We start from the raw sequence: 13271 nt of genomic DNA on the forward strand, positions 1-13271 counted from the left end.
CGGACCTCGATTTTGCTAAACCTATTTTCATACTACGTTTGTCATTTCATCTAAAATCACCGCCAATATATGTGGGGGCCTCTGTCTGCCTTTTGGGAAAATTTCTCTAGAGGTGAGCCAGGACTGTCTTTTCCTCTGCTAGGATTAGGTAGTTCTCCGGCTGGCGCTGGGCATCTAGGGATAAAAAACGTAGGCATGCTACCCGGCCACTTCTAGTTGTGCGGCAGGTTTAGTTCATGGTCAGTATAGTTTCCATCTTCCAAGAGCTAGTTCTCATATATGCTGGGCTATGTTCTCTCGCCATTGAGAATCATGACAGTTTGACCGGCCCAAAAAAGGGTTAAATTACTGGCTGAGAAAGGAGAGAAAAAAGAAGTCTGCTACAATTTTTTTTTTTTTTTTCCTCTAGTTCTGAGTGTGCTCTTAATTGAATCACTTGCTAGTTTGCCTATGCTGCAGCCTTCCTCTCTTTCTCTCCTTCTAATCCTTGAATGGCTCTGTGTTCACCTGTTTCAAATGGATCTTCAGAGTGTAGCTACAGGTTTGAATAATCTCGCCACAAAGGTACAAAATTTGCAAGATTTTGTTGTTCATGCACCTATGTCTGAGCCTAGAATTCCTTTGCCTGAATTCTTCTCGGGGAATAGATCTCACTTTCAAAATTTTAAAAATAATTGCAAATTGTTTTTGTCCCTGAAGTCTCGCTCTGCCGGAGACCCTGCACAGCAGGTCAGGATTGTAATTTCCTTACTCCGGGGCGACCCTCAGGACTGGGCTTTTGCATTGGCACCAGGGGATCCTGCGTTGCTCAATGTGGATGCGTTTTTTCTGGCCTTGGGGTTGCTTTATGAGGAACCTCATTTAGAGCTTCAGGCGGAAAAGGCCTTGATGTCCTTGTCTCAGGGGCAAGATGAAGCTGAAATATACTGCCAAAAATTCCGCAAATGGTCTGTGCTTACTCAGTGGAATGAGTGCGCCCTGGCGGCGATTTTCAGAGAAGGTCTCTCTGATGCCATTAAGGATGTTATGGTGGGGTTCCCTGTGCCTGCGAGTCTGAATGAGTCCATGACGATGGCTATTCAGATCGATAGGCGTCTGCGGGAGCGCAAACCTGTGCACCATTTGGCGGTGTCTACTGAGAAAACGCCAGAAAATATGCAATGTGATAGAATTCTGTCCAGAAGCGAGCGGCAGAATTTTAGACGAAAAAATGGGTTGTGCTTCTATTGTGGTGATTCAACTCATGTTATATCAGCATGCTTTAAGCGTACTAAGAAGCCTGACAAGTCTGTTTCAATTAGCACTTTACAGTCTAAGTTTATTCTATCTGTGACCCTGATTTGTTCTTTGTCATCTATTACCGCGGACGCCTATGTCGACTCTGGCGCTGCTTTGAGTCTTATGGATTGGTCCTTTGCCAAACGCTGTGGGTATGATTTGGAGCCATTGGAGGCTCCGATACCTCTGAAAGGGATTGACTCCACCCCATTGGCTAGTAATAAACCACAATACTGGACACAAGTGACTATGCGTGTTAATCCGGATCACCAGGAGGTTATTCGCTTTCTGGTGCTGTATAATCTACATGATGTTTTGGTGCTGGGATTGCCATGGCTGCAATCTCATAACCCAGTCCTCGACTGGAGAGCTATGTCTGTGTTAAGCTGGGGATGTAAAGGAACTCATGGGGACGTACCTTTGGTTTCCATTTCATCATCTATTCCCTCTGAGATTCCTGAATTCTTGTCTGACTTTCGTGACGTTTTTGAAGAACCCAAGGTTGGTTCACTACCTCCGCACCGGGAGTGCGATTGTGCCATAGACTTGATCCCGGGTAGTAAATACCCTAAGGGTCGTTTATTTAATCTGTCTGTGCCTGAACACGCGGCTATGCGAGAATATATAAAGGAGTCCTTGGAAAAGGGACATATTCGTCCTTCGTCATCTCCCTTAGGAGCCGGTTTTTTCTTTGTGTCTAAGAAAGACGGCTCTTTGAGGCCGTGTATTGATTATCGACTTTTGAATAAAATCACGGTTAAATATCAATATCCGTTACCACTGCTTACTGATTTGTTTGCTCGTATAAAGGGGGCCAAGTGGTTCTCTAAGATTGATCTCCGTGGGGCGTATAATTTGGTGCGAATCAAGCAGGGGGATAAGTGGAAAACCGCATTTAATACGCCCGAGGGCCATTTTGAGTATTTGGTGATGCCTTTTGGTCTTTCAAATGCCCCTTCAGTCTTCCAGTCCTTTATGCATGACATTTTCCGCGATTATTTGGATAAATTTATGATTGTGTATCTGGATGATATTCTGATTTTTTCGGATGACTGGGACTCTCATGTCCAGCAGGTCAGGAGGGTTTTTCAGGTTTTGCGGTCTAATTCCTTGTGTGTGAAGGGTTCTAAGTGTGTTTTTGGGGTTCAAAAGATTTCCTTCTTGGGATACATTTTTTCCCCCTCTTCCATCGAGATGGATCCTGTCAAGGTTCAGGCTATTGGTGATTGGACGCAACCCTCTTCTCTTAAGAGTCTTCAGAAATTTTTGGGCTTTGCTAACTTTTATCGTCGATTTATTGCTGGTTTTTCTGATGTTGTAAAACCATTGACTGATTTGACTAAGAAGGGTGCTGATGTTGCTGATTGGTCCCCTGATGCTGTGGAGGCCTTTCGGGAGCTCAAGCGCCGCTTTTCTTCCGCCCCAGTGTTGCGTCAGCCTGATGTTGCTCTTCCTTTTCAGGTTGAGGTCGACGCTTCTGAAATCGGAGCTGGGGCGGTGTTGTCGCAGAGAAATTCCGACTGCTCCGTGATGAGACCTTGTGCCTTTTTTTCCCGTAAATTTTCGCCCGCCGAGCGGAATTATGATATTGGGAATCGGGAGCTTTTGGCCATGAAGTGGGCTTTTGAGGAGTGGCGTCACTGGCTTGAGGGGGCCAGACATCAGATGGTGGTATTGACTGACCACAAAAATTTAATTTACCTTGAGTCTGCCAGGCGCCTGAATCCTAGACAGGCGCGCTGGTCGTTGTTTTTCTCTCGGTTTAATTTTGTGGTGTCTTACCTACCGGGTTCTAAGAATGTTAAGGCGGATGCCCTTTCTAGGAGTTTTGAGCCTGACTCCCCTGGTAATTCTGAGCCCACAGGTATCCTTAAAGATGGAGTGATATTGTCTGCCGTTTCTCCAGACCTGCGGCGGGCCTTGCAGGAGTTTCAGGCGGATAGACCTGATCATTGCCCACCTGGTAGACTGTTTGTTCCTGATGATTGGACCAGTAGAGTCATCTCTGAGGTTCATTCTTCTGCGTTGGCAGGTCATCCTGGAATCTTTGGTACCAGGGATTTGGTGGCAAGGTCCTTCTGGTGGCCTTCCCTGTCACGAGATGTGCGAGGCTTTGTGCAGTCTTGTGACGTTTGTGCTCGGGCCAAGCCTTGTTGTTCTCGGGCTAGTGGATTGTTGTTACCCTTGCCTATCCCGAAGAGGCCTTGGACGCACATCTCGATGGATTTTATTTCGGATCTGCCTGTTTCTCAGAAGATGTCTGTCATCTGGGTGGTGTGTGACCGTTTCTCTAAAATGGTCCATCTGGTTCCCTTGCCTAAGTTGCCTTCTTCTTCCGAGTTGGTTCCTCTGTTTTTTCAAAATGTTGTTCGTTTGCATGGTATTCCGGAGAATATCGTTTCTGACAGAGGGACCCAATTCGTGTCTAGATTTTGGCGGGCATTCTGTGCTAGGATGGGCATAGATTTGTCTTTTTCGTCTGCTTTCCATCCTCAGACTAATGGCCAGACCGAGCGGACTAATCAGACCTTGGAGACATATTTGAGGTGTTTTGTGTCTGCGGATCAGGATGATTGGGTTGCTTTTTTGCCTTTGGCGGAGTTCGCCCTCAATAATCGGGCCAGCTCTGCCACCTTGGTGTCCCCGTTTTTCTGTAATTCGGGGTTTCATCCTCGATTTTCCTCCGGTCAAGTGGAATCTTCGGATTGTCCTGGAGTGGATGCTGTGGTGGAGAGGTTGCATCAGATTTGGGGGCAGGTGGTGGACAATTTGAAGTTGTCCCAGGAGAAGACTCAGCTTTTTGCCAACCGCCGTCGTCGTGTTGGTCCTCGGCTTTGTGTTGGGGACTTGGTGTGGTTGTCTTCTCGTTTTGTCCCTATGAGGGTTTCTTCTCCTAAGTTTAAGCCTCGGTTCATCGGCCCGTACAAGATATTGGAGATTCTTAACCCTGTGTCCTTCCGTTTGGACCTCCCTGCATCCTTTTCGATTCATAATGTTTTTCATCGGTCATTGTTGCGCAGGTATGAGGTACCGGCTGTGCCTTCCGTTGAGCCTCCTGCTCCGGTGTTGGTTGAGGGTGAGTTGGAGTACGTTGTGGAAAAGATCTTAGACTCTCGTGTTTCCAGACGGAAACTCCAGTATCTGGTCAAATGGAAGGGATACGGTCAGGAGGATAATTCTTGGGTCACTGCCTCTGATGTTCATGCCTCCGATCTTGTCCGTGCCTTTCATAGGGCTCATCCTGATCGCCCTGGTGGTTCTGGTGAGGGTTCGGTGCCCCCTCCTTGAGGGGGGGGTACTGTTGTGAAATTGGATTCTGGGCTCCCCCGGTGGCCACTTGTGGAATTGTACTTGTGTGCATCATCCCCTCTGTTCACCTGCTCCTATCAGGATGTGGGAGTCGCTATATAACCTTGCTCCTCTGTCAGTTTCATGCCGGTCATCAATGTAATCAGAAGCCTTCTGTGCATGTTCCTGCTACTAGACAACTCCTAGCTAAGTTGGACTTTTGTCCTTGTGTGTTTTTGCATTTTGTTCCTGTTCACAGCTGCTGTTTCGTTACTGTGTCTGGAAAGCTCTTGTGAGCGGAAATTGCCACTCTGGTGTTATGAGTTAATGCTAGAGTCTTAAAGTAATTTCTGGATGGTGTTTTGATAGGGTTTTCTGCTGACCATGAAAGTGCCCTTTCTGTCTTCATGCTATCTAGTAAGCGGACCTCGATTTTGCTAAACCTATTTTCATACTACGTTTGTCATTTCATCTAAAATCACCGCCAATATATGTGGGGGCCTCTGTCTGCCTTTTGGGAAAATTTCTCTAGAGGTGAGCCAGGACTGTCTTTTCCTCTGCTAGGATTAGGTAGTTCTCCGGCTGGCGCTGGGCATCTAGGGATAAAAAACGTAGGCATGCTACCCGGCCACTTCTAATTGTGCGGCAGGTTTAGTTCATGGTCAGTATAGTTTCCATCTTCCAAGAGCTAGTTCTCATATATGCTGGGCTATGTTCTCTCGCCATTGAGAATCATGACAGAATTGGGTATGAAATGATGTTGTATACAACATAGACAGATTATTTCTAAATTCTCAGTGGTCTTTGCTTTTTTATTTTCCACTATAACCACAGTCCAAAGGGCTAAATGTACAATGGTTTTCCTGATGCACACAGTGCACATTGCTATTTGTAAATATGGAATCGAACAAAGGTTGAAGCCAACTACAACTTTTGGCATCTGTGGTATTGTGGGCACATGTTCTAATCTTTGGACTCACAATTCAGTATTTCCTGTTGCTTAGAAAGTGTGTTTAAGTCTTTAGGTTTTACTTTTGGATTTAATTCATTGTAAATTTTTATGAGAAATGAATAATTGTCTTTGTATTTAGTTAAGAAAAATGCAAAATGAAAGACAAATTCTACCTAATCTTTTGACGTATCAAAATCCTACAAATTTTTCAAGCACTTTCAAACTCCAGTTATCTTGAATCACAATATAAAAAAAGTTTGTAGACCAATACCTGACCACTTGCTATATGATTCTTGATGAGGATGATGGACAAATATACAACAAGGGGTCTAGTCATAGATGGTGCACAGGTTGCAATTGTACCCAGGCCATGAAGCTTGGGGGTGAGGCCAAATCTCTAGCTCACCAGTACTATAAATTACCGTACATGTCATATCTGTGAGGCTCTATTGTAGATTATGCATCTGAGCCCAGTTATGCTTCTTTATGACCTTGGACTACCGAGAGTATAAAGGAATTTTTCAGCTAATACCTTATGCTAATAGGCTGTCACTTGTCACTGTCAGAAGAATGTGGGTCTGACGGCGGCCACCACAAACACTGATCATCTGATTAAAGCAGCTGCTAGGAGTGCTGATTGTACTTCATCGTCTAACAGGCACTGCTTCATATATTTTATAGTAGCAGTGCATGCTATGGCTTGTCAGTCCCATTCCTATTAATGGAACTGAGCTGCAACTCTGCAAAATGTACAGAGCTGTGCCTGGTCAAGCTGCTCACCGGAGTACTATTTCCTTATCAGTCAGCTGATCGAAAATCTAACAAAAATCCTTTAGTACATAGAGTGGCTTGTGAAAGTATTCACCCATTTTGGATTTTTACCTATTTTGTTACATAACCTGTGTATAAATATGTAATCTGATTTGTGTTTGGTGTACTAAATAGCCTAGGTTGATGAAGTGAAGTGAGAAAAATATAGGCATCAATCTTGCCTTGCGCAGGCGTGTACTATGGAGGACAGAGAATGAACTTCAATACAATATTGCAGCCAGCGGGTAAGGAAAGGGTGAATCAAACACCCGAAAACCCCGCCCATATGACTGAAAATTGTTCCCTACAAATTCAGGTGATAGAGTCCCTTTAAAAAAAATTTAAATTCCAGGTTGTGAAGTAGTAAAATGTTGAAAAATGCCTGTGGTTTTGAATGCTTTCGCAAGCCACTGTATATGTTTAAAATAAATTGTGACGCAATATAAAAGGCTTGTTAAACTTTTTTTTTTTCTTTTTTATTAAAGTATTGGCTGCCCATTCTTACTTAATAAAAATAAACTGCCGGTATTGCTTCTCTCTTCTTGTTCTTTTTTTCTTAAATAATGACTTTTAAGTTTGTTTTTTTTTTTATGCTCATGATGTATAACAGACTTAAATCAATCTGCTAAGGTGCGATAGGATTATCTGTACAATGTCTGGGTCCTTTTAACAATGGATATTTATAGAAGGAATATGTCACTGTAAATAATACCGCATTCATCACAGTATAACACAATGTGGTGCCAAAGGTGGTAGCTGAGCCCAACTGTTGTTTTATAGAAAATACAGCAAAAATCTGTTTGTTTTTCTGTTGCTTTTCTTCTTCAGTTATGTGGGTGAATTGTCAGTGTTCAGCTCATGTAGGCAGATATTAGCAACAGCAGGCATGGGAATCATTGTTCTTTAGGAGCCAAAAATATACAGTATGCTTGCTTCAACTTCTACAGTAGTTATGAAGTCTCATAGGAGTGCAGTATTACAGTATTAGGTAGATTTGGAAGCAAAGTGTTTTTTGTTTTGTTTTGTTTTTTTTTTTTTGTTTTTTTTATCCCTTATCGCTATTTGTTTTTTTCCTATGGCACAGTCATTAGGGGTTATTGTTTTTTAGACACTTCAGTGGGTTGCTTGCTTTTGATTGAAAAGCTAAATTCAGCACTTCTCTTCTCTTCTGAATACAAGTAGTTGGGTAAATGAACATTTTCTACTGGGGGGCAAATCTGTAGTAGGGGCCTCAGATCAGTACTCGGAGTTTAAAAATGCTGCTCCATCTCTTATCTGTGGGTTGTGTCACACAGACTTGTATCATGAAGAATGCAAATTGTGATGAGACCAGTAGAAAGGACAGGTCATCATAACTACATGCACAGCACTTCTCTGCATTGTGGAAGCATACATGCATTTTTACTGTCTGCCATGCACAATCTTGTCCAGTACTGCAAATAAAATGTCTAGTAATGTAGAAACAAAAAAAGCACTTGGAAGCTAAAAAAAATAATAATCTTCTTTCTCCTCCCGATGTGCTTTAGAACACGTTTAGTTTTGTACTTTTAGCTCACGTTTGAGTTACACCATGTTTTATTTTTTTTACATTAAAGGGGGTGTTCTCAAGATTGAAAGTTATTCCCTATCCACTAACCACTGTGACCCCCCGACCACCACCAATTCCAAGAACCGAGACTCTAAGCTCGGATATTTTTCGGCACTGCTAACATTTGTATAGGCTACCTCAGTAGTAGAATAGTCTCGGGCTTAAACCCTGGCACTGTCCTGTTGTCGCTTACTTGCCTACATTTGTCACGTTTAGTTATTAGCACTGGACATTAGACTAAACATAAGTAACATACTTCCCTCTATTCTAAACCTTTCTGCTACAGATTCCTCATATTGTAGATTGTGCTTCTATAGTTTTGTTATTCCACTGTTTGATTCTGGGTATGTGTAACTTTATCAACGTGTACATTTCTTTACTTGCATTTTCTTACCTTTCTTTTCCTCTTGATGTATTCTAGTCTAAAAACTAAACTATCATAATTTCTCAGCACTTAAGGAAAACAAGCAATGGAGCCACAATTTACTCTCCCATCTTTCCTTGCTTTTTTTCCCGCCATTTTGTTAAGAGAAATGTATAAGGCTCTGTTCAGATCTACATTGAGCCTCCATCGCAGATTGTGCCAAAAGTACCAGATGCTACTGGTGTTCTGCATGTAAGGCATCTGGCAGTTCTCCTATTAACACTGTTTAAAGAGCGAGCTGCAAAACATTATTGTGTGGACGGTGGTAGCTGCAGCTCATAAATATTTGGAAATCTGATAACTAGGGATTTTATGAAGATGGGTGTAAGAAAGAAAAATAAAACTAATTTAGTTAGAGAATTAGGGCGTCTGCATCTTCTTTTTCTGACCTCAGCTATGCCACCATGAGCGTTACTCTTTAAGGCAGCAATATGGAAATAAGGTATGTTGGCGTCATAGCAATGCTGATTAGACTGCGTGAGCTAACCACCTTCTAGAGTCTGTTTGCAAAGAATGTGGAGACACTCAGTTTTGCCCAGCAAGACCAGTTTTAAAAAAAAATTCATGAAGAAATGACTGCGATGTTTAAAATGTCTGTTAGGCCCCCTTCACATGTCCGTTCTTTGCATCCGTATGCGGTCCGTTTTTTAAGTACCGCAAATACAGACATACGCACGATAATCTCATTGAGGTCACCGCAGACCATTGGGCCGCTCACAGTGAACTTTCTATTATACTCTGCCTGATTGTTTCACTCCTGATTTTGGCTTACAAATACTGATGTAAATACTGATCAAATGCTGCACGTGTGAACGTGGCCTTAGAGGGGTATTTTCAACTACCTGTGTAAGTTAAAAGACACAAGTTTTGATTGGACAGTGGGGGTATGTGCACATGGTATCATTTAGATGCCAGCACAGCACCCAAGTTTTCCGAGGTAAATTTGCTTCAGGAATACGCCGGCTGTTTTTTTTTTTCCTGAGGCATCTTTGTCATTGTTTTTGCATCTTTTATTCTATACTGTTAAATATAGAGAGCATATACAGGTCTGTTGTGAAATTGGATTCTGGGCTCCCCCGGTGGCCACTTGTGGAATTGTACTTGTGTGCATCATCCCCTCTGTTCACCTGCTCCTATCAGGATGTGGGAGTCGCTATATAACCTTGCTCCTCTGTCAGTTTCATGCCGGTCAACAATGTAATCAGAAGCCTTCTGTGCATGTTCCTGCTACTAGACAACTCCTAGCTAAGTTGGACTTTTGTCCTTGTGTGTTTTTGCATTTTGTTCCTGTTCACAGCTGCTGTTTCGTTACTGTGTCTGGAAAGCTCTTGTGAGCGGAAATTGCCACTCTGGTGTTATGAGTTAATGCTAGAGTCTTAAAGTAATTTCTGGATGGTGTTTTGATAGGGTTTTCTGCTGACCATGAAAGTGCCCTTTCTGTCTTCATGCTATCTAGTAAGCGGACCTCGATTTTGCTAAACCTATTTTCATACTACGTTTGTCATTTCATCTAAAATCACCGCCAATATATGTGGGGGCCTCTGTCTGCCTTTTGGGAAAATTTCTCTAGAGGTGAGCCAGGACTGTCTTTTCCTCTGCTAGGATTAGGTAGTTCTCCGGCTGGCGCTGGGCATCTAGGGATAAAAAACGTAGGCATGCTACCCGGCCACTTCTAGTTGTGCGGCAGGTTTAGTTCATGGTCAGTATAGTTTCCATCTTCCAAGAGCTAGTTCTCATATATGCTGGGCTATGTTCTCTCGCCATTGAGAATCATGACAGTTTGACCGGCCCAAAAAAGGGTTAAATTACTGGCTGAGAAAGGAGAGAAAAAAGAAGTCTGCTACAATTTTTTTTTTTTTTTTTCCCTCTAGTTCTGAGTGTGCTCTTAATTGAATCACTTGCTAGTCTGCCTATACTGCAGCCTTCCTCTCTTTCTCTCCTTCTAATCCTTGAATGGCTCTGTGTTCACCTGTTTCAAATGGATCTTCAGAGTGTAGCTACAGGTTTGAATAATCTCGCCACAAAGGTACAAAATTTGCAAGATTTTGTTGTTCATGCACCTATGTCTGAGCCTAGAATTCCTTTGCCTGAATTCTTCTCGGGGAATAGATCTCACTTTCAAAATTTTAAAAATAATTGCAAATTGTTTTTGTCCCTGAAGTCTCGCTCTGCCGGAGACCCTGCACAGCAGGTCAGGATTGTAATTTCCTTGCTCCGGGGCGACCCTCAGGACTGGGCTTTTGCATTGGCACCAGGGGATCCTGCGTTGCTCAATGTGGATGCGTTTTTTCTGGCCTTGGGGTTGCTTTATGAGGAACCTCATTTAGAGCTTCAGGCGGAAAAGGCCTTGATGTCCTTGTCTCAGGGGCAAGATGAAGCTGAAATATACTGCCAAAAATTCCGCAAATGGTCTGTGCTTACTCAGTGGAATGAGTGCGCCCTGGCGGCGATTTTCAGAGAAGGTCTCTCTGATGCCATTAAGGATGTTATGGTGGGGTTCCCTGTGCCTGCGAGTCTGAATGAGTCCATGACGATGGCTATTCAGATCGATAGGCGTCTGCGGGAGCGCAAACCTGTGCACCATTTGGCGGTGTCTACTGAGAAAACGCCAGAAAATATGCAATGTGATAGAATTCTGTCCAGAAGCGAGCGGCAGAATTTTAGACGAAAAAATGGGTTGTGCTTCTATTGTGGTGATTCAACTCATGTTATATCAGCATGCTTTAAGCGTACTAAGAAGCCTGACAAGTCTGTTTCAATTAGCACTTTACAGTCTAAGTTTATTCTATCTGTGACCCTGATTTGTTCTTTGTCATCTATTACCGCGGACGCCTATGTCGACTCTGGCGCTGCTTTGAGTCTTATGGATTGGTCCTTTGCCAAACGCTGTGGGTATGATTTGGAGCCATTGGAGGCTCCGATACCTCTGAAAGGGATTGACTCCACCCCATTGGCTAGTAATAAACCACAATACTGGACACAAGTGACTATGCGTGTTAATCCGGATCACCAGGAGGTTATTCGCTTTCTGGTGCTGTATAATCTACATGATGTTTTGGTGCTGGGATTGCCATGGCTGCAATCTCATAACCCAGTCCTCGACTGGAGAGCTATGTCTGTGTTAAGCTGGGGATGTAAAGGAACTCATGGGGACGTACCTTTGGTTTCCATTTCATCATCTATTCCCTCTGAGATTCCTGAATTCTTGTCTGACTTTCGTGACGTTTTTGAAGAACCCAAGGTTGGTTCACTACCTCCGCACCGGGAGTGCGATTGTGCCATAGACTTGATCCCGGGTAGTAAATACCCTAAGGGTCGTTTATTTAATCTGTCTGTGCCTGAACACGCGGCTATGCGAGAATATATAAAGGAGTCCTTGGAAAAGGGACATATTCGTCCTTCGTCATCTCCCTTAGGAGCCGGTTTTTTCTTTGTGTCTAAGAAAGACGGCTCTTTGAGGCCGTGTATTGATTATCGACTTTTGAATAAAATCACGGTTAAATATCAATATCCGTTACCACTGCTTACTGATTTGTTTGCTCGTATAAAGGGGGCCAAGTGGTTCTCTAAGATTGATCTCCGTGGGGCGTATAATTTGGTGCGAATCAAGCAGGGGGATAAGTGGAAAACCGCATTTAATACGCCCGAGGGCCATTTTGAGTATTTGGTGATGCCTTTTGGTCTTTCAAATGCCCCTTCAGTCTTCCAGTCCTTTATGCATGACATTTTCCGCGATTATTTGGATAAATTTATGATTGTGTATCTGGATGATATTCTGATTTTTTCGGATGACTGGGACTCTCATGTCCAGCAGGTCAGGAGGGTTTTTCAGGTTTTGCGGTCTAATTCCTTGTGTGTGAAGGGTTCTAAGTGTGTTTTTGGGGTTCAAAAGATTTCCTTCTTGGGATACATTTTTTCCCCCTCTTCCATCGAGATGGATCCTGTCAAGGTTCAGGCTATTGGTGATTGGACGCAACCCTCTTCTCTTAAGAGTCTTCAGAAATTTTTGGGCTTTGCTAACTTTTATCGTCGATTTATTGCTGGTTTTTCTGATGTTGTAAAACCATTGACTGATTTGACTAAGAAGGGTGCTGATGTTGCTGATTGGTCCCCTGATGCTGTGGAGGCCTTTCGGGAGCTCAAGCGCCGCTTTTCTTCCGCCCCAGTGTTGCGTCAGCCTGATGTTGCTCTTCCTTTTCAGGTTGAGGTCGACGCTTCTGAAATCGGAGCTGGGGCGGTGTTGTCGCAGAGAAGTTCCGACTGCTCCGTGATGAGACCTTGTGCCTTTTTTTCCCGTAAATTTTCGCCCGCCGAGCGGAATTATGATATTGGGAATCGGGAGCTTTTGGCCATGAAGTGGGCTTTTGAGGAGTGGCGTCACTGGCTTGAGGGGGCCAGACATCAGGTGGTGGTATTGACTGACCACAAAAATTTAATTTACCTTGAGTCTGCCAGGCGCCTGAATCCTAGACAGGCGCGCTGGTCGTTGTTTTTCTCTCGGTTTAATTTTGTGGTGTCTTACCTACCGGGTTCTAAGAATGTTAAGGCGGATGCCCTTTCTAGGAGTTTTGAGCCTGACTCCCCTGGTAATACTGAGCCCACAGGTATCCTTAAAGATGGAGTGATATTGTCTGCCGTTTCTCCAGACCTGCGGCGGGCCTTGCAGGAGTTTCAGGCGGATAGACCTGATCGTTGCCCACCTGGTAGACTGTTTGTTCCTGATGATTGGACCAGTAGAGTCATCTCTGAGGTTCATTCTTCTGCAGGTTGGCAGGTCATCCTGGAATCTTTGGTACCAGGGATTTGGTGGCAAGGTCCTTCTGGTGGCCTTCCCTGTCACGAGATGTGCGAGGCTTTGTGCAGTCTTGTGACGTTTGTGCTCGGGCCAAGCCTTGTTGTTCTCGGGCTAGTGGATTGTCCTGGAGTGGATG

General features: G+C 43.8%; 1 protein-coding gene across 3 annotated transcripts in view; it reads left to right on the top strand.

Annotated features, from left to right (window-relative positions):
• DCLK2 (doublecortin like kinase 2) overlaps positions 1 to 13271 on the top strand; it is a 196176-nt gene that overhangs the window by 16988 nt on the left and 165917 nt on the right. The window lies entirely within an intron of this gene.

This window comes from Ranitomeya variabilis, chromosome 1 (genome assembly GCF_051348905.1).
Source record: "Ranitomeya variabilis isolate aRanVar5 chromosome 1, aRanVar5.hap1, whole genome shotgun sequence".
Lineage (NCBI taxonomy): Eukaryota > Metazoa > Chordata > Amphibia > Anura > Dendrobatidae > Ranitomeya > Ranitomeya variabilis.